At 38.1% G+C, this 23,657-nt stretch overlaps 1 long non-coding RNA gene across 1 annotated transcript; it reads right to left on the bottom strand.

Moving 5' to 3' along the window:
• Positions 1-204: 204 nt before the first annotated feature.
• Positions 205-9,000, bottom strand: LOC123596092. Its single transcript, XR_006711535.1, has 3 exons — positions 8,522-9,000; positions 797-927; positions 205-485 (listed from the first exon to the last, which is right to left on the bottom strand). It is a non-coding gene; the product is annotated as an uncharacterized LOC123596092 (long non-coding RNA).
• Between the last annotated feature and the right edge of the window lie 14,657 nt (positions 9,001-23,657).

The following is a 23,657-nucleotide window of genomic DNA, read 5'->3' as shown; positions in this document are numbered from 1 at the left end:
TCTCTCCCTCTCCTCCCTCCCCTACCTCTCCCCTCCCTTCCCCTTCCTCCTCCCCATCCCCTTCCTTGCCGGCCTCTCCCCTCCTTTTCTTTCGTTCATTATGAGGTTTCTCAATCCGGGATATAAAATGTCTATAGTCAAGAGGTACTAAAAAGTGTTTAATGATCAATCTGTGCCCCAAAATACAGAGGCAAGGATGGCCTGTTGCCCTCTACACTCTAATAGCAACATTTTTTTCCCTTTTCTTTACACTCCCAGCCTTTTCTGATTCCATTCCAAACATCATAATTAGTATAAAAAGCATTGTGCTTCTCAGAAAAGGAGTAATTCATCTGATGTCTGTCATTTTGGTCAATGACAGCCACAACATGAAATACGTGTGCCCGGGGAAGACGTAAAGAGGAAGTTGACTTTCACTCATAGAGATTTTCTGAGTTTCAGGAATCTTGGATCTTTAAATTTGAAGCTTGGAGCCAGAGCACCCACTATCACAGTTATAAAAAAAAAAAAAAAAAAAAAGCTTAGTTCCCAACACAATGCTATGTTATATAAACTAAATCTCTCTCGCAATTGTTTTTAACATTGGACCCTCCCCCAGTCCCAAGTTTAGGAAAAAACAAAACCTCTTAAAATATGTATTTGCTTCAGACTTTCTAGCAATCCTTTAATAAAGAGGATATGAGTGTTAAGAACAGTCCAAGCTAGAGTTAAGCAATATGTTAACTATTACTTCAGCTCTGAACCGTACTGTTCCGTGTTAAATGAATTAGTCTTTGAAGGAAGCCTTGCGAATTACCCCAGGACTTGACTTGAAAGGAGAGATTTGGGTTCTCCGGCCATATAATCCGCAGCAATGCTGGCTACTTTAGACTGTTGATTTTCACTGAGTCTTGAATTTCCTTCTCTTGTCCTGTTGCACGTGCATACCTGAAAGCATATTCGTGCTTTTTCTGTAAGCCGTATTTAATTCTCTCCAATTTCCCTTGAACTGTACTAAGTCTGAAGAACGCTGAGAACTACAACCCACGAACTGAGTTATGAGTTTATAGAGATAACATTTGGATGTATCTCTTGTTTTTCAGACAATATAAGTAAGGAGCTTAGAAGAGTCTATGGCTTATAGTAATTGCTATATAAGTGTTAGACATTTTTATTAATATGACTGTTGCTGGGGCGCCTGGGTGGTTCAGTCAGTTGAGCTTCTGACTTTGGCCCAGGACATGACCTCACAGTTCATGAGTTCGAGCCCCGCGTCGGGCTCTGTGCTGACAGCTCAGAGCCTGGAGCCTGCTTTGGATTCTGTGTCTCCCTCTCTCTCTGCCCCATCCCCACTCGTGCTCTGTCTCTGTGTTAAAAATAAATAAAACATTTTAAAAAATTTAAAAATATGACTATTGCTCTCTTATTCTTAGAAATGTAGAATATAATTTCCATAATTACAAATATTCTAAACATTTAACGCAAAGTTGATATAATGTCTACCAACATGTAATCAAGATACTCTTTGTGTGTCCAACACCAGTTTGCCTCAATTAATATTTAAGATTATTTGTTGTTTGTTCTAGTGTAGATATGGAGAAAAGAAACTACTACCTTGATCATATATTATACTCATGAACAAAGAATCACCTTATTTTAATGGCTGGTTTCAGAGTTAAATATTTGCAATTCTTCAATATAAACTCACAGTGTAATTTTTCTTAAGTCTAATCCTAGTTACTGTGTTTCCGAAAAGCCGTTGTTTCCATAATCAATGTCTTCCCAGATGTTCTCAAAATGGTAAAAATTATGCATTGAACATGGTCACAAGGCTACACATTTTTATTATTGGGGATAAATCATAAATATTTCATTTTGATGATGTATCATAAGTGATAATGTAGTTCTACTGTCTATAAGGGAAAACTGAGGCATAGAAATTGTAAACAGAGCCAAGATGACGTAATTAAGGGTTGGAGCTGGGGGTTGAGGGAAGGACACGGCCTCAGAGCCTCCCCCACCCCTCAGTGACCCTCTGCAATGTCTCTCTAATAAGGACAGAAAATTCCCTACCCAAGCAGAGAATAATAAGTATCATTGGTTACTTTCATCCCATATTCCATTTTCTATTATCGCTATTATTTGCATTTGTTTAGTTTCCATAGATGGAGTAGTTTAGCGACTCAGAAAACTGTATGACATAAGGTCCTTATATTTCTTGCTGACCATTTTCTCTGTTTGACTGTCGGTGGGGACATCTTTTTCCATTCTCAATGTAGCGCACTTCCTTTTTTTCTAATGTTTTCTAGTACTGTCTTTAATTCTTCAAGAGAATATTTCTAATTTCTAAAGGTCTTTTGAAGTATTGTGTTTATAGATTTATTTTTCTCAGGTGTCAGACAATAATACCTTTATTTTTCTGACCAACTATCAACTATTTCTTAAAAGTCATTGGTAAGAATATTTATTAGACTATTTCTGAAGGCATATTTTGATCTTATTTATCAACATAACAACAGATACATTGATAATTTCTTATTTTGTAATCTGATCTGTATGGCACGGAATACAAGTTGAATGACCCAAAGGGAAATTGTCCTGTTCCATACCTCTTACCTATGAAGCCATCCCAGCTCTGGTAAAATCTTTCCCACAGAATGTTCCTCGTGTCTGTCTCTTTTCGTTTCTTATGCAGCAAAATATTCATTTCCAGGATTGGATGCACACAGAAGGAAAGATTTCTTCATGTATTCATTCATTCCTTCATCCTATATGAATTTATTGAATACCTGTTCAATCACTTTAAAATATATTTATTTAACCTTAATCCTGAGCGGGATACCGTGCCAGGCACAGAGAAGGATGGTTTGAGAATATAAGATTAGAAAGGAGTACAAACTGATCTTTCCCACATTTCATCTGTACTGCCAAAGCCTCTATTTACTGTTGATTTGTTCTGGATGTGGCTTGATGATCTTGGTCATTTCAATATGCTATAGCCTCATGTGAAAAACAAATATCTCCCTGAGTGTCTGACTTACCACCAAGAGGAGAAATAATCAGCCAGGAAAATCGGAATCAATGTATGCAGCATGCATGTGATGTCTGCAGAGAGTGTTGAAACGCAAAATATATTATTCAAAAAATATATACGACAAGAACATATGCATTGGCTTTAGGAATCTCGGTTGTTTGGGATCTCATTTAGATCAAGGCTGACTGCACTTCCTGATGACAACATTGTGCTCTCAGGTTGAATTCTCCCCCAGCCTAACAGCAAGTAATACCCTTCTAAAAGCCATGAATATACCTACTCCCTTGAATATCAATTACGTTAACACGGCAATCTTCCTAGTCTCCAGTTGCCCATGAAACGGAGCCTTGAAATTCCTCCAGAACCTAGGTCACCTTCATGCCAGCAGCCTGCTCTGTCACCCTGGTGCCTAGGTTTTGAAAGGCGGGGTTTGCCAAAGGAAGAGTCACGTGGAAATAACATGATGTCACTATCAGGATTCTGTTCTTTCCCCATTGCACTAGCACAACAGAAAAGAGACATCTTCCCCCAGAATTTATATCCTTAGATACCTATCTCTCTCAGCAAACGAAGAAATGTCATGCATTATGCTTCATCGGACGTATTTTCCGTCTCTTTTGAAACATGTATTTTTTTTTCTTTTCGATAAAAATGTGAGATGATTTTGTTTAAAAAGAAAAGAAAGGAAAAAGATAATCTATTTTATCTATCTATCTATCCCCCTTCCTTGCTAACGGTATTCACCAGCCATCTGTTTGCATTCATCCACTAAACATACACACACCCACACATACAACTTGTCTGAAATTTAGTAAAAATCTCCACATTCTCTCTGACTCTCCACACTTAAGGTCACGTCTTCTCTGTGTGAGGTGCCTTCAAATCATAATAGTCAATGACAAAAGATCATTGCTGGGAAAGTTCTGAAAATATCAAGTTCTTGACACACTGCCTGCACCAGGGACAGGCTAACAAGGATATACTAATGAAGAATCCAAACCCCTCTTCATTCAATTCATTCAGTTTTTACATCTGTAGAAATAAACACCATAGTGTCTTAAAGTTACCTACTGAAAAAGACTGTCTATCCTCTGCTTTATCCGCCAACATGAATTGCAGGCGTGGGTTCTGAAAGAATAACCACTTGGGCTCGAAAAAATACTTTTTAAAGTTACTTTGGAGAGAAATATGAGAAAAATGACCTAGAATACAAACAGAAACTTGAAGGATTCAAGGGGAACAAAAACCAATATATTTTTCCTTGTTTAGTGAAATCAATACAACTGACTAGAATAAACTATTCAAAATGCAGGAGATTATGCAATTGTTAAGTGTTTCCTAAAACATGAAAGTGTTACTTTAGTGTTTGAAGGACTTTAGTTTTGATTCCATTGCCATCATTTAAGAGCTGTGCTACGTGGGACAAGGGAGTAACCTATGTATAAACAATATAAGCATATATATGATTTTTATATTTACATGTGTGATTATAAATGTATTTACATATTTATATTGTATGTATATGTCTTCATGTCCCCATATTTAAATTGAATATACAAAGGATTACTGTACATATCACTCTGAGAAAATCATAGACTCATAGGCATTTTGAACCGTGCAAAGTAGAGTGCCATTGAATACTTTACCATTTCAGGAAATATTAAGAAATATTAGGGGCGTCTGAGTGGCTCAGTTAAGCGCCTGACTTCAGCTCAGGTCATGATCTCTCTGTTAGTGAGTTCGAGCCCCAAGTCGGACTCTGTTCTGACAGCTGGGAGCCTGGAACCTGCTTCGGGTTCTGTGTCATCCTCTCTTTCTGCCCCTCCCCAACTCTCTCAAAAATAAACATTAAAACAATAAAGAAATATTACATATTAACCCCAGCCTGTTGCTCAAAACATGACTTAACGATTTATGTCCCTCTTATGATTGCAACTTCTTTGAGGATACAACTTAAGGCACTATGCACTGTGGCCTGTAAATGAAAATTGTAAATCAATGATCAAGTTACTTAATGAGAGATTATTATAGGACTTATCAAAAATTTTTTTTTTAATTTTTTTTTCAACGTTTATTTATTTTTGGGACAGAGAGAGACAGAGCATGAACGGGGGAGGGGCAGAGAGAGAGGGAGACACAGAATCAGAAACAGGCTCCAGGCTCTGAGCCATCAGCCCAGAGCCCGATGCGGGGCTCGAACTCACGGACCGCGAGATCGTGACCTGGCTGAAGTCGGACGCTTAACCGACTGTGCCACCCAGGCGCCCAGGACTTATCAAAAATTTTAATAGACAGTGTGGAAAATTGAGAGGAGAATTTCTCATTGTAAAATCCTGATTGGGTTAATGTTGTAATGACATTATCCTAATTAATCTCAAGGCTAGAGAGTTAATGCTGTGGGGTTTCATGAGCAAATACAAAGATGTTTCCACTCAGCTTGTTCGAAAATAAGGAAAAAAAAAAAACCTAAAAAGATCTGAAGCCAAACTTTTAGTTCATGAAAAGACATACTGGCATTTGAAATGTATTAAGCCTTTCCCCTCATAATTTTCAAATTGTAAATAAAAATAATGAATCTCAACAAATACTGATTACCTTTATGAGCCTTAAAATCCAATTGTATTAAATTTTAGCCTGATGCATTTCCTTTAAAAAAATACTGTTGGGAAATAGCCTCAGATAGGTATTCAAGGGCCTACCCTACTATTCAAAATCTAAACTTGCGTTGATTGCTAGCAAAGACTATGTCTATAGACATAGCTTAACTCTGCCGATATGTCATTCTTTTCTGTTCAGATTTTTATTTAAATTCTGGTTAGTTAATATATAGTATCATATTTGTTTCACGAGTAGTATTTAGCGATTCATCACTTACATAGAACACCCAGTGCTCATCATAACAAGTGCCCTCCTTAATGCCCATCCCCCATCTAGCCCAGATACAGAACTCTTATTTTCCTCCTTTTTACTTGATTATTCCTACATTTCTATTAATATTTTTTAAAGTCCTCTTACTCTCTTTTCATCTGATATATAAATAATTATTGAGGCTGCATCCAGAAGACACTACATACATAAACAACAGTTTCTTAAACATATCGACGTTATTAGATTTATAGCAGTGTTCAGTGATACGCCACTAATACAGAGCAGTTAATTTGGAAAGAACTGGATATATATGAAGATTAGTACAAACTCAGTATAGCACACAAAGCTACTCTTTGCTTACTAATTAGATTTCTTGCTGAATTCTTTAGTCTGGAAGCAATAGCTAAGAGAGATCAGTAGGAGAATGTATCCCATGGAACCATTTAGCTGGTATCTTATATCAGAACAAAGGTCACCATAGCTGATTTGTTACTGAAAACCCCAAGTTTTATCTTAGCCAGTCCCTTCTGGAAGAACAAAAGGCCCATAGAATCACACTTCCCAGCAATGGTACCGTTTTTTAAAATAATTTAGATATTTTGCATTTAAGCCTTGTTTGGGAAAAAAATATGTATAATTCCTCTTTATTCTGGGTTCAAATTTGGTTGATAGTACATAAACAGTGTTAAATACCACAGACTTTGAATATGAGAATCACAAGCTTACTGCTTCCCTGAGATAATTTTTCCCAAACGAGTAAACAAAAAATGGTAACTTCCCCCAAAAAGGAGATAACCCCCACCAGTACAGGGCTTTGAAAACAAGAAAACTCTCTTTTTATCTTCTTATCTCTCAAAAGTACATTAAATGTGGGACAGAAAAAAAAAAAGGAGTGAAAATCAAGTAAAAGGTTGTTAAAAAGAGAGAGAACATTTGCTTTTGGCTTTATGTGGTCCGACAAGCCAGGTCTTTGATGACGTAGACCTTTTAAATGGAAACCCAGGCTGGATTTCTAAGCGGCAATGTTGTTTTAACAGAGTTGCTTATATATTTATTTATATACTATCAGTCAACGTTAAAAATTTCTCCGAAATAAAAATTCTATAAAAGAAAACTAGCATGGCAGTTATATATATTTAATAAACCCCTCTAAAATTATGTACCTTATGAAGCACTCAAAGCGATTTCTAATCATCACATATTTAAGCTATGTATTTATTTAATTGTGACAAGCAAAATAACATTACATAAATTATATTCTATCTTCAGGCAAAACTCATTCCAATTAAGGGTAAGCATTTTGTAAGTGCTTAATATTTGTTATTACATTAAAAACAGCTCTTGGAACACCATGAAGTTTCACCGCAATGGCCCTTGTGGAACTATAACTCTTGTTGAAACCATGTTGTATTTTGCCTTGGGCAAAATCTTCTGCATTTGCTTTCACTATAATAATTTATTATCTCGAGCTAATATCAGCAGTGCACACAATGTCTAAAAATGTTTGCTACAAGCAAAGATTACAGGGGAGATTCTTTCAACGTATCAGCCATTTTTCTGTCTTCTGATACACAAAGGGATTAAATCCTTACGTTAGAACATCACATTCAGTTCTTTGAACATGACAAAAATATTTTAACTTGTTGGTTCATAATAAGTAATTTATGAATCTGATGATTGTTAAACTTCTATTTTCTGCATTATCAGATTACTTAAAATATGTGTTTTGGCTGTTATCCACTGTTATCCTAATTGCATTGTATCTTTGTTTCTAATTGAGCATGCTGTTCTATTAAAGAAACAATATTTTATACAGAAAAAAGTCACATATATGAATATATGAAAAAACAATATGTACTTGTAAATTGTCTTTTATTTTAACAAAAACGATCTTATCTTTGCAACTAACATTTTTTTTTTTACCACTATAGTAGGGCTAACTACTCAAGTTTCTCATTAAGTAGTTAACTATTCACCTCATTTGTTTAACTCTTTACTAATATCAGTAACACTCCAGTTTCAAGCATCTCCATGTTTCACTTTATTGGTTATTAAAAATAATACTGCATAATAATTCTTTTGTATACTCATATAAAATTGTGCCGATTTCTATAAGACACGTTTATAAACTAAGCTTTCTGATTCAAAGCGTATGTGTATTTTAATTCCTGATGAATCATGTCAGTTTATCACCCACAAAAATCATACATTTTAGTGTTCTCGAAATCGACGTATGAGAACACCCATGCCCCTTTACACTCCCTCACACGGAATACTCTACAGAAAGGAAGGAAGGAGGGACAGAGAAAGAGAAAGGATGTTGCAATCATGACCTCTCCAAGTTTTAGAAAAGAGTAATTTTCCTGGGAGTTTTGAGGGGGACGGGGAGAAAGCAGGCGGGGGCTGGAGGTGGTGCATAAAATGAGAGCAGGATTTATAGAGATCCGTATGAAGAAAGCAGTGTGATTAAATCAAAATTGCCCACTTTGAGTCCAAAAAAGATGAGGCAATTTATATCATATCACTATCTTGTTATTTAACTTATTATTTTTATATATTCTGTCATATAAAACATGGTTCCCCATGGCTTATAGAATCTAACCCCAATCTTTTCACACCTACATTGTAAAAGTCACCCACTTTGCAGAGAGAACTTTACTTATTATTCTTGCTCTGGTCCATCACTCACTCCCTTCATGGTATCATTTACATGTCCCACGATTCTTGCCATTCTATGGTTCTCTGCTTTGAATGCATCCCTGAGTTTTCTCCTTCTTTCACTTGTGATCCATGAGCAAATCCGGCCGGCGTGTTCCACGTCTGTGACATATCCGGTAATCTGAGCCCTCACTTCTCTCATTAGAAACAACAGGGCCGCATTGTCATTGGGCGATCACAGTGGAAACACCGCAGAAGCTTTCTCATTGGCTGCTGCCATGGAAACACCAGGACAGCATCTTCATTGGCTGCTACCTGTGGAAGCATCCGGATGGTTTCCTCACTGGCTATTCAGCTTCCACTGTTGTTGCTCTGGACTGAGCATTTATTTATGAACCGGATCACATCGTGTCATTTCTCTGCTCAGGGAAACTTCAAGAACTTTCCTATTTGGAGACAAAGCCAAAGTCCATGCCACAGACTGAGAAGACTTACCTGATTGAAGCATTCACTCTTTTCCTTCCTTGCCACCCCCCCCCCCTCCCCTTGCTCCCGTCCTACTCGGTTCTCTCTTCATCCCACGTTATCTCCTGCTCTCAAACTCTTGCTTGAGCTTTGCTCTCTGGTTGGACATTCTTCTCCAGAGAGTTCCATGACCTCTCTCCTTTTCCTTCAAATACTCAAGTGCTACCTTACCTATGATCATTTTATATCATCCATCATTCTGAACCTTCCTTCACTTTCTTATGCTTTGTAAAACACTTACTTTACGTTTTTTACCCGTATCAATTATTGGTTTCTTGTTTTTGCTTTTGTTGTTGTTATTTTGGTCCCTTCTCCCTATTTAAGCTTCAGGAGGATATGGCTTTCTCCTTCATCTCCTTTCTTTTCTCCTCCGTTTTCCTAGAAGCAATTTTCCCAGTCCCAAGAATAGAGAATTTTACTTGCTATGTAATCAGTAAGCATTTTGTGTGAATTTATGTAATTTGTCCGCATTGTTGATACAACCTGAAATACCTATCTCTCAATTTTCATTCCTTCTCCTTTCCTTTAGAAACCAAGTACCAATGCCATTTATTCCATTAAGGCCTTTTTAATTCCTTCAGTTCTTTTTTAAAAAATCTTTTTTAATGTTTATTTTTGAGGCAGAGAAAGACAGAACCTGAGCGGGGGAGGGGCAGAGAGAGGGAGTCACAGACTCCTTAGGAGCAGGCTCTAGGCTCTGAGCTGTCAGCACAGACCCTGATGAGGGGCTCGAACCTACAAACCGTGAGACCATGACCAGAACCAAAGTTGGACGCTTAACGGACTGAGCTATCTGGGCACCCTTAATTCCTTCGGTTCCAATTAAAGGTTTTCTCTGAAAGGTTTCAGAGTATTTTAAGTTCCTACCTTGGAATCTTTGACATTGCCTCATGCTTTCAAGTTACTAAGTGCATAACTGTGTCTCCCAGTAGAAGGTAAAGTACTTTCAGTTACGACTGTAGAGACAGGCAACCTGCCACCAGTCCCCAGGGTCCCCTCCGTGTAGGTTTGCCAGGTAAAATAAAGGATCCCCCGTTAAATTTAAATTTCAGATAAAAAACAAATGCAATATTTGGAACACATTCATACTAAAATCTTCATGTTGCTGAAATTCAATGTAAATTCTAGTTTACCTCTGGGTTTTATTTCTAACCTTGCTTATAGCATAAAGTTACGCATTTTTGTCCAGCAACAAATATAGGCAAATCCTCACAATCGGTAGTCATCCATTTTAATTTCCTTCTAATATCTCGTGCTGTGTCTCCTACAGTCATTTATCTCGGCAAACTGGCAAGACTCTGCTGCTGCTGAATTCATTTAAGAATTTCCATAACCATACAGTACACTTTCTCCTTTCCCAGCATGCAGTTCCGTTAAAATAAACCTTTGGGCACCTGCTTGGTTCATTTGGCTTGAGCTCTTGGGTTCAGCTCAGGCCATGACCCCACAGTTCCTGAGGTCAAGGCCCACAGTGGGCTCTGTGCTGATCAGTCGGAGCCTTCTTGAGATGCTCTCTCTCCCTTTCTTTCTCTGCTCCTTCTCGATTTGTGCACCTGTGCTCCCCCTCCCCCAAATAAATAAAATAAAATAAAATACACCTGTATATTTATTCTTATTAGGATCAATTGCAGGATATGGCAATGACATTTTATAGTGTGGCCGTGGCATTAATGGCTCATATTTTAAAAATAGCTTCTGGGGCTCCTGAATGGTTTGGTCAATTAATAATCCGACTCTTGATTTCTGCTCAGTTCATGATCTCACGGTTTGTGACATCAAGCCCTGTGACGGGCTCTGTGCTGACAGCATGGATCCTGCTTGGGATCCTCTCTCTCCCTCCCTCTCTGCCCCTCCCCACTCATGTGCACACATTCTCTGTCTTTCTCTGTCTCTCTCTCTCAACATAAATAAAATAACCTTACAATAATAAAAATAGGTTCTCATTTTAGAACAGTTTTAGATTCACAGAAAGTTGCAAATATAATTCATGGAATTCTCAGATATAAGCTACCAACTCCCCTTAATGTTATCATCCTACGTTACCATGATACGTTAGTCAAAACAAGAAATTAACATTGATCCAATATTACTGAATGCTAATTTTCAGATCTCTTCAGTTTCCCCACACATGTCTAATTTCTGTTGCAGGATCCCATATGACATTCAATTGTTATGTCACCTTGAGCTACTCTGGTCTGTGACAGACAATTTCTTAGTCTTGTTTTTGATGACCCCGAAGTTCTGAAAGATACTGTCCAGGTAGTCTAGAGAATGTGTTTCAATTTGTTTTGATTTTTATTTTTTTCTGGAAGAACACTGGTAATTTTAGTTATTCTGATTAGGTTGGAGATATTTTTTTTTTAAAGGAAAATCACAAGGGCAAAGTGCCTTTTTCATTATATTTTATCAGAGTGCTTGTAACATCAACGTGACTTACGGCCTAATTAACCTTGAACACATGATTAAAGCAGTATTTGCTGGTTTTCTCCACTATAAATATACAATTTTCCCTTTCCTAACTCACTTTTATTACATGAACTACTCGTTTATGAGCTATTTTTTGATTATATGTTGGGATAGATTGAATTTTTCTTCAAATTATATATTGACAGTTATATATCAATTCTTCTCAAGATTGCTTAAGCTCAAAATTTCCTCTAGAATAGAGAAATGAGACTAGCATTTACATCAATTAGATTTTTAAAGTATGTAAGTAAAAAAAAAAAAAAAAAAAAAAACAACAACAAAAAAACAAACCCTCCAAAGTACAAACGCAGATGTTTTATTTACCTCTTAAGGGGCACCTAGGTGGCTCAGCTGGCTAAGCGCCTGATTCTTAATGCCAGCTCAGGTCATGATCTCACGGTTCGTGAGCTGAAACCCTGCATCGAATCCTCCTTGGAATTCTCTCTCTCCCTCTCTCTCTCTTCCCTCCCCTGCCCATGCTCTTTCTCTCTCTCTAAAAATAAATGAACTAAAAAAATATATGTTTATTTACTTCTTTAAGACTGGCTGCAAAGAGACCAAAACTAAAGTATTTTCAAGCTGTTCACATATGACTCTATAATGTTACCAGATTGAAAGATCAGAATGATAATTTAGAGCTAATGAATTGAATATAAAGAGGATTAATGTTAATTTTATTACTTGATTTGTATCAACTCAAGGTGTAATTCACATGCAGCCATAAGATCCAACTGATCAGTAACTGTTTTACGTTGTGTTTCCCAGAAACACACTCCGAGGGAAATGATTTCCGTGTATAAGATTTAATCAGAAGTGTTCCAAGAAAAACTAATAAGGGAGAGGGGAAATGGGAGTGGAAAAGGAAGGGGGCCAAGAAGGTTCATCAAGGAAAGTGCCACAGTGGGTAAATCTGGCTCAGTCCCCCTAGCTAGAAGACCCCTGCTGGCTCTGCTTGGGAGTTGGAGGGAGTTGCAGTCCTCACTCCTACTGCTGCCACTCCCTGGCAAAGAGGTGTCCCAGGGGACAATGTAAAATCCTCAGCAGCCTTGGCCTTGCCATGCACAAGGGCAAAGAGGTTCCAGTAGTCTGAGAGCTGAACTCCAGCAAAGACACACAGGAACCAGAGGCAAAAGGTGGCCACACGCAGTAAAGGAATCTGTAGGATGTAGGGACGCCTACCGGACTGAGCCACCCAGGCACCCCCCCCCCCGACCTTTAATTTTAAAGGTCCCTACTTAGTGAAGCTTCAGATATAGAAATCCTAATGGAGACACAGTGTCTTCCCCAGATGCGTGAAAAACAAAAACAAAAAGCTAATATCACCTTGAATTGAATTAGTTTAGAGTGCAGTGTTATTGATTTCATTTTAATTACAAAAGTAAATTTGAGCCGGAGTGTGTTGGGCTTTGTATTGTGACATTGCAGTGGTTAGGCTGCCTGTTAGTTATGGTACAATTGTTTGCTTCATGTGAGGGAAAGCATCTAAAGAAAAGCAAAAAAAACAAAACAAAACAAAACAAAAAGAAAAAAACAGTGTATAAAACCGTTGTCTAAAAACCCACCCACATCCAAACCTCCACGCTCTCAATAGACAACACAAACAAGGAAACACATAGATTCGTTCTCCAGCTCAGAGAAAATTCTTTAACAACGACAGAAACATGTTGCGTATGGACCTTTTCTGGCCATATAGTGTCCGCTCTGGGATCGAGGCTTTCACTGGCAGAAATGGAATCTTGTGTTTATCTAACACTTGTCAGCGTTGTGTTGCCCATGATAGCCCTTCCGTAAATAGTTGTTAAACGAAATGTCTATCAGTTTACTTCAATATGGTATCAGTTACCACTTCATACCTATCACAGTGGGCAAATCCAAACCAGTAACAACACCAGACGCAGGCAAGGGTGTGGAGCCACAGGAACTCTCGCTCAGTGCAAAATGGTGCTGGTAATATGGGAGACAGTTTGGCCATATTTTACAAAACGAAACATACTAAACTAATCACACTCCTTGGTGTCCAAGGGAGTTGAAAATTCATGTCCCCACAAAAAGCACCATGAGGATGAATACAGCAGCTTTATTCACAGACACCAAAACGTAGAAGCAACCAGAATGTCCTTTCATACGTGAACGGATGAACTGAAGCTTACCCGCGTGATATCGTTCTTTTATTTAGCGCTAAGAAAAAAGGAGCTATCAAGCCATGACAAGGCACAGAAGACCCTGAAATGCATATCACTAAATGAAAGAAGTCAATGTGAAGAGGCCGTATGTTGTATGATTCCAACTATATGACATTCTAGAAAATGTAAGAAAGAAAAACTGGACATAGTAAAAATCAGTGGTTTCCAGGGGTTAGACAGGAGGGAGGGATGGGTAGGTGGGGCACAGAGGATTCTTTGTGCGGTGAACTTATGGCAGTGCAATGTTGTCATGATGCTCTCATATCATTATACATTTGTCAAAACCCATAGAAAGCACACCAGGAAGTGTGAACCCCAATGTAATCTATGGATTTGGGGTGATAATGGTGAGTTACTGTGAGTTCATCAACTGTAACAAATGTGCCATTCTGCCGGGAGATGTATAGTGAGGGAGGATGTGCAGGCTTGAGGTCAGGGTGTATACGGACAATCCCTGCCGTCTGTTCAATTTTGCTAGAAATAGAGAAATGCTCTAAAAAAGTAACATCGGCAAAAAAGTAGCATCAGTGGACTATCCTAAAAGTCTACAAGTCACCAGACGTATAAGCAAACTCTAACTTCCTAAATCTGTTGCTAAAGGGCTTAACATGTTTGCACTGATGGTAAATGTTTGTATGCACAATTTCACGCACACAGCACTCCACTTGTTCAAAACGCTTACGTGAAGGATTTTTCTACTTCTTGATCCTGTACAAGTGTGAATTATTTTGGAGAAGTAGTGACAGTTTCTCTCTTCCAATCCTTGACATTGCTAGACTACATTCTCACACATTCCCTACTAAGCATCGGATTGGATGAGTCAAGGCAAATGATTTGGATATGTTAATGAAGCTGTATTTTACCATTCTTTTAAAACATCCACGTCATATCTGAATTTGATGAGAGAAAAAGGAACAAAGGTAGGCTAAATCTGCCGGCACTTCTGACCTTATTATTGGTCCTTTAATTTGGGTTAAAAGGCCATTGCTTTGGGAATGCGTGTGCACGTGGGTGCTTAATAAAAAGTATAACGGGTCTCAAGGAAGGAACATTTTGGTTGAGAGGGAAGATGGGGAGACTTGGGGACTTGACAGTTTTGGGGAGAACAGCAGGTCTGGGTGTATGAAACCTTTCGGGCAAGCAGAGTCTGTGATGAAGGAGATGGCATTTCAGTGAGAGGCAGAGAATTGGGAAGCTGGAAAGCACTCGGGGATTGTAGCGAAAAGTAACAGGGACACACTGTCCACTTTCTAATTTTTGATAGAGAAAGAAGAGAGAGACGCATCGTGCCCCATGACTCCATCCTCTCCCAGGAAAACATGAGCTTTCTTGCTTCTGAGTGCATGTCTCAGGACCAAGGCAGAACCCATATTCAGTTAGTCTATAGCTGTCATTGGATTACGTGGCTATTATCTGGTTTTCAGCATTTTTGAAAAGCACCATAGATCTATGGTTTTGCCAGGAAACCTTTGGCTTCTTACTTCTATTTGTATCTGCTGCCCACACAATTTGATTTTAGGCCACAGAGACTAATCACGCCCAGCAATCAAGGCAACCACTAAGCAGGGTGATGGAACGAACATAGGTCTCAAACAGATATGGGTCAAACTCACAAAGATAAATAGGGAATACTACCCCATTAAGTCCAAGGAGTGTTGAACAACCAAAATCTAAGAACGAAAGGCACTTGGCTGTATGTCAAACAAAATAAAATACAGAGATCAGAAAGCTGCCAGATTTTTTCTGCACCTCTGACTTGAGCTTTAGAATGCTTTTTCATACCAGACTGGCTTCCTCTACCTGGGGCAGGGTCGGCGGGGGTGGGGTGGGCGCGAGTGGGGTCCTTGACAATGACAGTTCCCAAAACTCACAATGGGAAGCTTCGGCTGCATAGAAAAATGAATGTTCTTTCTTAGATCTACCTTAAAAAGTCCAAAAGAAGGACCTTTACAGCCTATTTTCTGTCTGGCACACGCCACTGGATAAATCAACTGAGCCCAGAAGACTGAGGTCAAGTCCAGACAACTGGCCCCTTCACCTGGCCCAAGAGTGGGGTCTGGTCTGTGCTGGTGACTCTCAGAAGAAGTTCACCACCTGGATTCTGAGCGTTCACAGCCCCAGATATCAAGGAAGAAAGCACATTATGGAGCTGCCGTGGCCGTATTTGGGGATATTCAGAATTACATCCCTCTTTCTCTTCTCTGTCTCTCTCTCTTTTGTTAGTTTTAAATAGAAGAAACATACCCTGTGGGGGGTTTAAAGGCAAAGGCGATACTTTAAAATGCATTACACAGTATTATATTAGAGACAGAGAGAGATAGATGATAGATAGACAGAGATCGATTATTCGTTATCTTAATTTTATTACATACGACATAGGGCCTTATAACCTCTGTTTCCTCAGAGAGTGTTTCCGAGCTCTGTACTCAGAAGTAGTATATTAGTTTGGTTACTGCATAATGATAACAATCTTTAGAGCAATACTGAAGTCATTTGAGACTCTAAACATTATGCAATCCAGACAGGAGAAGGATTCTAAATTCTCATCATCTGGAGACACAGATGTTTGACTCCTTTGTTTGCTTTTTTGTGCACTTAAAGTGTGAGCTGCTTAATCTTATTGACTAGATTTTTTTTTTTTTTAACAGTTTCAGTTCAACGTCACTAAGAACCATTTGCAAAATCGGTCTGGTTGAAACACTTAAGCAAACTAACTACTAGGAGTGCTGTTGAAGAAAATTACTCCGGGTGGTATAAGCCATTTGTTAGTCATTTATGCTTAATATTTGCGTGACTTACCTAAATTATACAGAAGTGTGCGATTAAGTCCTTCTGCAGTTGTTGGAGTTTCACTTTTGTTATTGTTTCTCCTTTTTCTGTTATTACCAGCCGCCCATTTTGTTGAAAATGCTCTTGCCACCAGAGACGTAAATTTTCTTTGTGGGGATAGTGTGTTTAATTAGCAATATCAACTATGGAAGGAATGTGGGATTTAAAGCCATTGACACCTGTGCTCAAACCCCACTGCTCCCATTCTCTGCTCCTACGATCAGGGGCCAGTTATTAAAGATCTGTAAGTATCAGTTTTCTTGTTGGCCAAATTGGTCTATGAGAAACACATTTCTGGGACGTTAAGTATGCCAAAAGATACCCTGGAGCGTTGTAGGGCAAGGAGGACCACAATCAGACCTGTGAGTTAGGAAAATCTCCTTGGCAGCAGGAAGAAGATAGGATTGGAGAGACATGTTGGTGGTAATTGCATGTGTAAGCGTTGGAACCAAGGCAACACATGTGGGTTAGAATAGGATTGTCAGAGATCAGATATGGGAACGAGTGCCAATGGTGGTAATTCTCAGCCTTGGGTGGGCAACAGGCAGGATTCAGACATGAGTACGCTTTTCAGGTTCTCCAGATACCCTCCAGGCCCAGAGAACGTTGTGAACCAGGCATCTGTAGATGTGGTAGACTGATGTAGGTTGGACGAAATGGAGCAGTGGTTCTTAACTTAATCGCCTGGGCAACTTTGAAGAAATATGGATGCCCTAGTCTCACCCAGCAACAGTAAGTCAGAGTCTCTATTCGGGAGTTTGGCTAAAGTAGGATTTAAAAGATCCCTAAGAGATTCTAAAGAACAATCACATTGAGAATCCCTGAGAAAAATGAGTCTCTAGGCCAACGCTAAGAGTCTTAGAAACCCAAGTAAGTGGAAATGCCATTTACTGAGAGAGGAAACATAGGAAAATGCACAGGTTTGGAGCGTGGGGCAGAGAGAATGGCTTGTTGGGTTGGGAATATTTTGAATTTGAGATACCTAAGGGTCCACCTAATAATGATGCCAGAGGGGACGTCAGGTCTAGTGCCCTGAATATCAGAAAGGAGGTGTTGCTTAAGACCATATGTCAGAATATAAGGGACAGTTGAAGCCATGGATGAGGGGGTGGAGTCTCCAGAAGAATGTGTGGGGCAAAGATAGGAAAAAATAAAGACAGGAGTCTGAGTCTGGGTAACAGCACCACAGCGGGGCGGAGGGGGAAATACATTCCGTCATTCAGATGCGTGGAAAAAAGAGAGACCTGGAACCACACTGGTGTATGTTCATGAAGGAATCTCTGTCAGGATTCGTGATCTGATCCAGCCATTTGGATACAGAACTACATACAAAGGAAAATTAGAAATGCAAAGAGTATAGTAGCCCCAAACCAAAAGCAGATGAACTTATTTGAACGGCTCTGCAAAGGCTCTCCTACCCCCCTAAATGAGGATCAGTTTATCACAGAGCAGAAAATTAAACTTAGGAAACAGATGCCCCACCAATGTTTTCAGCTTAACCAAAGCTATATGCCTTTGTATTGTTCCAGAATTTATAACATTTTAAATTCCACAAATTAATTAACTTGCTTTGAATAGGTGAAGAACAATAATTAAAACCTAATGTCTTTTCTATTGGGAAACATATAATCATAGAGTAAAGAGGATTGCTTTTGTGTTTTCCTTACCTGCACCTTGGGAAATAAAGCAAAACTGCATTTCACAGCCAAAACGAATTTTGGCAGAGCCTTTCAGAATTGTAAAGTACAGAAGCTCTTCTGGTCTCTGGAATTTAAATACGGAGTTTCACTAATTAGGAAACAATGACCGAGGTCATACAAAAATTCCCGATATTTGAAGATTAAATCACCCCGAGTGGTCATACTTGACCTTTGTCAAAGAAACACGCTTAGGGAGAACTAGGTTATTGTGAAATTTATAATTAGTATATTCTAATTATGTTTTACTCTTTTTCAGAAAGCCGGTTATTCTGTATTAATCGCGTTGTACTCTTGAATCAAATCCGGTAGAACCAACACTTTCATCCACATCTTAGTTCTGAGACATGGAAGGAGCTGCAAGAAAAACAACCCGGTTCAGGAGAAATGGAGTCTGAATCCCAACCCTGACTTGGGACCTAAGCATAAGCTTGGGCTAGTTGTGTAACGTATCACTTGGCAGGTGGAGAAAAGAATAATGATACATTGCCAAAACTGAATGAAGGAATCATGAAAAATGCTTCCCACAGAGCTCCTCACAGAGAAAGGAATAAGAAATTGGGAGCTTGCATTGTTTTTATAATCATGAGTATTGTCAGTTCCCTAAAAACCTTGAATCCTTCCTTTCTAATACTATTAAATGTTAAGGGCAATGCTTGGGATATAAACTAGCCATCTCCTGCGTTTTCCAAAAAGATAATTTTTTCATTGTTAACTTTCAAGAAAGCATCCATTCACTTGTCATGAATTCCTAAATGAATTTCAACCCCAACCTGTTGCTCTAGTTTCTTGTTCTATCCTTCTGGGGTACATTGAATTCTAGCTGAATTCAGTGCTTCCGAAAAGGTCTTTGCTTTACTTACCTCTGTTTTCTGGTTGGCCACTGCAGTCAGCTAAATGGCTGTCCCCCAAATAGGTCGCCAACTGTTTCCCCAGAAACTATGAATTTGATAGTTTACGTGGTGAACAGGACCTTGAAGATCTGATTAATGGTTTTAAAGTAGCAAGATCAGGAGCATCTGGGTGGCTCAGTCAGTTAAGTGTCTGACTCTTGATTTCAGCTCAGGTCATGATCTCACACTTGTGAAATCAAGACCCACATTGGGCTCCACACTGAGTGTGGAGTCTGCTTAAGATTCTCTTTCTCTCGCCCTCTACCCCTCTCCCTGTCTCATGCTCTCTAAAATAAAATAAAATAATAAAATAAAATAAAATAGCAAAACCACCCTGGCTCAATCATGTGGTTCCAGTGTAATCGAAGGCAATCACAAGGTCCCTTTCAGCAAGTGGTTGAGAGAGACTGACATAGAAGAGGAGACGGCCATGGGCCAATGAAAGCAGCATTAGAACGACATGGCTACAAATTAGGGGATGCTGGAAACCACCAGAAACTTCAAGAGACCAGGAATGGATTCTCACCTGGAGCCTCCAGGTGGCACCAGCCCTGTTAACGCCTTGATTTCACCCCTGTAAGATTCATTTTAGACTTGTCTTTTCCTGATATGTAAGACAATAAAGTTGGTTGTTTTGGGTTACGAAGTTTGAGTTGATGAGTTACGGTGGCCCTAGGAAACCAATGCAGCCACCTCTCACATCCTCTCGAGAACTAGCTCATCCCTTCTTATTATCCAGGCTGTTGCTCAAATGGCATGTCCACAGAGAGTATTTCCAAAGGAAAAAAAAAAAGACAATTTACATAAAAGTCTCAGGAATCAAGATGCGTTTGGATTTTCAACAGCACCTCTGAAAGCTAGAAGATAAGGAAGCCATGTATAAACATCCTGAAGGAAAAGAATTTCCAGCCCCCAAATTATATATCCAGCCATGCAATCAGTCAAGTATGTTGGCAGAATAAAGATATGTCCTGACCTCCAAAAATTGAAAATATTTACCTCATAATCTCACCTTTTCATAAATCTACGGTATGATGTCCTTCATTCTAGTGATGAAGCATTTCAAAGAAGACAGCTAAGTCGGGGACAGGTGGCACAGTCCCAAGAGTGGGAGGAGATGGGCTGTCAGGATGGGACTTATGTGTCAGGTAAGGACAGTCCCTTCAGATCAGAGCATGTCACACCGCCAGTGGAGATATTTTTTCTAGTAGGTTAAGAGCTCTCCTATTTAATGCAAAGGATGATCTTGAGAGGAGAATTGGGCTGAAGGACTGATAAACACGAAGAGATCTATAAGAAAGGGAAAAAAAAAGATTTGCATTGAAAACAAAAAAATCGCAGAAGGGATAAGCACTCCTGATCCAATCTGCAGATTAACTCTGAAGAGCAGACATAAGAGTATGAATAATGATCAAGTAAGATGTATTTTTCACATGTAAGGGTGCTATGGGGCTGAAAGAAAGGAAGCTAAGTCATCAGTTTAGCAAGTAATTGAACCTGAACTTGAGGAATGATAAAGAGGAATGTGAAGTGTGCAACGCAGAAATTTGGAGGTTAAGACCAAGGACTTGACCAAAGTCATTGTAAGTGTCCTGAAAAGGGAGGCCATTGGTTGCCTGTTAAGAGATCTTGTAAACAAGTTCAAATTTTAAGCTCTTAGAATTACATAATTTTGATAAAAGTAAAAACATAAAAAGACTGTAAGATATGATTTCTAATGGCAAGAAAGAACCAAATTATATAAACCCAAGTACCTCTCAAACGCATGAAAATGACATAACAGAAAGAAGTGTAATGAGACACACAGCAAAATATTTTAAATACATTTCAAACACAAATACACAGAATATAAATTTATTAACAAATAAATATAGAACTACACGAAAATATATGTGTTGTCTTGAAATGAAATTTATTAAATACACTAAAATGTATGCCACAGAGAGGTCAAGAATATGACTGAGAATGACAGATGAAAAATATTTAGCAAAATTAAAAAAAAGGCCCTAGAACTGATGATGGCAGGTCATAAATTGAGAATATCAATTTCTTACGCTCATGGCTAAAAATATGACAAAATAACAATACAAAGCTTAACATTATTACTGAGTACCTGAACAAATGAGGTACTCCACTATTTATGGATATGAATTTAGTATAGAGTAGTGATTTCTATAAAATTACCAGCTAACAAGATACGCTGTCTTAGACAAATACAGAGGAGAGAGGGTATAAAGCTTAAATCACTAAATATGTTATTGTTTACATATATGACTACAGCTTAGATATCCACATATCCACAATGCTGGCCTGGCATTCATATTGAACGTAACAATGTAAATTTCTAGGGGATTGCAAGTAATTGTGCTTTAGTGCGTTCTGACAGAATTTTGAAAACCATTTCAGAAACTTGATTTCCAGGTATCATGAGGTATCATCAAGGAGAAAAACTGACATTAAAACCAAAATTAAAATATATATATATATGTGTGTGTGTGTGTGTGTGTGTGTATGTGTATCTTTGGGAGGAGATGCCTATTTGCATAGAGAGAACCCATGGATTTATCTGATCTGAACTGTGGCATGTGTGGGACGTAGGAAAGCCAAGAGCAGAAGGCATCTTTATAGTATGTGAAAACGGATAATTAACTCCGGGTCATAACCTGATGAATCTGTCTAGGATTGTTTTACTATCAGCCAGTGAGAGAATTGGTCATTGACTTCTCAAAACCCTGGTCCCCTGTAGTTCTCTAGAGATATTTCACATGTTCTCATCAAAGCAATAGAAATCTGACACAAACACTCTAAGTATTTTAAAAGCTAATTTTCAAGTGAAACTCCTTTACACAGTCTCTTGAAAGAGGCAAGATCGTCCTTTCCAAATATAAAGACCAATTGTCTTTTCACCCTTGAGCTTTCTTGTTCCGCATAATATTATCTACTTTTGTGGTATTCATTTTGACGGCATGCATCTGCCATTTCCAAAGATCTCCCATTATTTATGTTTCCTTTTATTCCAGCTATATAGCCAACTATTTTCATCATAAAACTTATTTCAGTATTTTTCTTCTTTTTTCCATACGATTTAAATTTCACTGTGATTTGCCAATATCATCGACCAAGAAATATCAACTGTTATAAGTTTGAGACACATGCTTTAAAAAAGGTTTTAATCTAATGGATATAGAGTTTGTTAAATATTTCATCTAGAGAGTCAATCCATTACTGAACGTCCATAAAATGTAGGTTGATTTGGAGAGTTAACTGAAAGCTGATTGTTTTTTCATGGACAATAACTTACACATTATTATACACTGTATGTTAGCATAGCCAAATAGAGATAATTAGGTATTAAAATGCACCATTATATTGAAAGAGAAGTGTTAACAATTTCTCGTGATCCTGTACTGGCCAGCGTGGATCTAATTACCAGTGTTATTCCTTTTCTTATAATTCTTAGGGTTTAATATATTTCCCTTGATCTGAATATAAACTGCAAATACACCTTATCGTCACATTGTATAATGGTTCAAGTCTGTTGTTCAAATGTCTATTTGGCATGTCAGTGAAATTATATTGCTATAAATTTCTGCCATATTTATCTCACCTTGATTTTATGATCTTGAATTTGGGCTACATTGGCCATATTTGGAGATTATTCAGCTTCCTTTACTAGTTAAATTTTGGAAAAATGATTTTTATTCTTTCTGTTTCATGACTGTTAAAAAAAAGACAAAAACTGCCTTCCATGTCTGTATTGAGTCTCTTAGTCCTCAGGTTTTCCTTGATGTTAATTTAATTTGATTTGAATTTTAAACCATTCTTGCCTATTGTCTTAATTCATGTTCTTTTAAGTGAAAGTGGATTTTTTCTAAGTAATGAAAATGATAATTTGTTTAAAGATTTATTGTCATTTTATGAAGAAATAGAAGTGTTAGAAAACTGATTATCAGAAACAATTCTGTATCAAGATTTATACAGTTCATCTTAAGAATTATAGTGTATTAAGATAAATAAAATGTAATTGGACCATAATTGGTAAGTAAGACCTCTGTCACTTTTGAAACCTAAGTAAAGCAATCTATGTAAAGTTGAGAGATTCCAAAAGTTGCATTTCATGAGATTGTTTGTTTTAAGTGCTTCTTCATGTGATCTAATTCCAATACTCCCCAAATACAGAACAAATAGGTATATATATACACCTATATGTTGGGTAAATAGTTGTTAGTAAACTTGTTTCATGTTTCACTCTTTCATAACAGTGAACGTTTTGCTTTTCAATACCAGATGTGAGTTTCAGTGGAAGATGCCATCTATCTATCTATCTATCTATCTCAGATTCATGATCCTTGTTAGAAAAGTTGGGGAAGAATGAAAGAATGAGTCATTTGTGGGTGAGAAAAGCTTACAAGAAATGGTGACATCCATAGATGGGGGCTAACTGGTAAGTATGGGTAATTTTGACATATGGCTCTTTGCAAGGAAATGGCAGTACTAATTACCTATGCCTCATTCTTTATCAACA

The sequence above is a fragment of the Leopardus geoffroyi genome, chromosome A1 (assembly GCF_018350155.1).
Source record: "Leopardus geoffroyi isolate Oge1 chromosome A1, O.geoffroyi_Oge1_pat1.0, whole genome shotgun sequence".
Lineage (NCBI taxonomy): Eukaryota > Metazoa > Chordata > Mammalia > Carnivora > Felidae > Leopardus > Leopardus geoffroyi.
This window is presented reverse-complemented; position numbering and strand designations above follow the sequence as displayed.